This window comes from Elephantulus edwardii, unplaced genomic scaffold, assembly GCF_000299155.1.
Source record: "Elephantulus edwardii isolate Elephantulus edwardi_28Jun2011 unplaced genomic scaffold, EleEdw1.0 scaffold00071, whole genome shotgun sequence".
Taxonomy (NCBI): domain Eukaryota; kingdom Metazoa; phylum Chordata; class Mammalia; order Macroscelidea; family Macroscelididae; genus Elephantulus; species Elephantulus edwardii.
This window is the reverse complement of record NW_006399821.1, coordinates 5669824-5672224: the sequence shown is the minus strand read 5'-3', so window position 1 is coordinate 5672224 and position 2401 is coordinate 5669824.

Genomic DNA, 2401 nt, shown 5'->3' with positions numbered 1-2401 from the left:
CAAGGAGAACAACACTGATTTTGCAGATAAGAAAGAGTTCTTAGTGGGTGCACTGGCCTGACTCAGGGCTCACCACATGTGAAGGGATTCAAGTGCTGTGCTTAAATGGGTACCTAAGAGTTCTGGACACACTTGTTATTTTGGAGAACCTGTACTTTTTTCTATACAAGAACCCCCTGGTGTATATCCATGAAAAATACAACTTGGAAGATACATTAGAAAGTGCAACCAGAATGTAACCCAAATTGAAGTCAAAGATGGTCCATTATCCTATCACACAATGGACATGTTAGGAAAGGCAATTCCTTGGAAAAGGACATCTTGCATGGAAAAGTTGATTGTCAGCAAGGGAGATGAAGATAATCAACGTGATGAATTAATACCGTCCCTGCAGCAATGAACTCAAATATGTGCATGTTGTTAAGAATAGTGGGAGATAGGAGAGGTTTAATTTCTGTTGTTCATAAAGACATGAGTCATACTTAACTCATTGGCCCTTGGAAAAACAGCAACAGTACCAAAGGAGCGACTTATCTTCTAAGTTCATAATGCATTAGTAAGCAAAGATCTGTTGTATCAGAGACCTGCAGCAAGTCAGAAATCGCATGGAGTATTCCAGAGAATCCCTTCCAGCATTAGAAGAACAAGGAAGTGCTAGGGAAACCTGCCTGACTAAGCCTGCCTTGGGCACTGATACTCTTTCTCCACGCTCTAAAAGCGCACAGGCCTCATACTGGTCAAGGATCTCCACCAAGCTTCCTGCTGTCACTGATAAGGAACAGAAGGCCATGTTTAGGAAGGGCACTGGCTGAGTGGTTGCCTGGGTCCTCATTCACCCCTCTGACCTTGCAGACCCACTGCCTTCATATGAGTGTGTGTTAATACCTTGAGCTGAGGAAAAATGTCAGCAAGGAAGAATTACTAGAGGAAGGAATGGGGATCAGGAGAGCACAAATATAGGGATCAGACATTTTGTTTGTAAACAACTAGTTTATTCTAGCTGGTCCTCTAGTAGACTGGCTTAGGGAATGTGAAGGAAGGTGGCTTGGAAATCCTGTAATTATTGAGCAAACAAACTCATTGCCCTCCAGTGAGGGGTATAGGAGGCAATATCCATGATACTCCGTAGAGTATGGTAGATTCCAAACTCATGCTTTTGATATGGTAACATAACTTCTTGCTACTAGAGTGATGTAGAACTCAAAGCGATGTGGTTTGCATCCATGAGCAGTTTTGTGGCAGAACCATAGGTGAAATCTTCCATGTGATTCACAAATTGTGCACCCCAACTGGAGGATCAGCTATGTGTAAATTCCATCTCAACACCATTCAAGAAAAAGAACGGGCAACCAGTGCAAGATAGTGATAAAAACTTCCCTTCATGCACTAATGCTTTAAGATCTGTGCATCATTAATGTTGTTCCCATCCTGTATTTGGGGAGGCAGTGAACACTTAATTGAGCTGCAAAGGGCAGTGCTTAGCCATTAGAGGCCACAGGAGACCTGTAAGAGTGAGTTAGGGCTCTGGACACACATCACAGGGGCCCAGAGATGCCATGTCTGGAAAGAATAACTACAAAATCATGGGATTCAGAGACACAGGTGTTCTGCCTTGCCAGGTAGATTTCCAGGTAACTCTCTTAGCTGACTTTGAGGAAGCTCTGGTACCATGATGGGTAAGTCTCCTTTTCAATTCAAAGGTAAGTGGTTTGAATTCACTGTTCCTCTGAGGGAGAAGGAGGGGCAACTACCAACCCTGCAATTACAGGCTATAAAATCCCCCTGGATGCATCATAATTTCTCAATCCATTCTACTGTGGTTAATATTTGGGCTACTTTTGTATTCTTATGAAAGTGAATAATGCTGATATAAACATTAATGTACAAGTCTCTTTTTGTGCCTCAGTTCTTATTTTCTCAGGGTATATTCCAAGCAGGGAAATAGCTGGGTCATATGGAATTTCTATGTTCAGCTTTCTAAGGAAATAGCAAACTGCCTTCCAGAGAGACTGTAGCATTTTATAATCCCATCAACAATGCATAAGAGCTTTTACTTCGCCATATCCTCTCCAACATTTATTAGTTGCTGTCCTGGTAAACTTTGCCATGGCTACTGGAGCTAGATGGTTTCTCATTGTACTTTTTATTTGCATTTTTCTTATTGCCAGTGGTTTTGTATATTTATACTATGGACTACTACACAGCACACAGTAGCAATGTTTTTTCAAATCATTACCTAACTTGGGAGGGACTGAAGAGCATTATGCTAATTGAACTAACTAATCTCCATAATTGTCAGTGACAGGATAATATCTATACACATACAAGGAAGTCCAGTGAATACCACTATCATTCAAATATATGCACCAACAACCAGAGCCAAGGAAGAGGAGATAGAAGA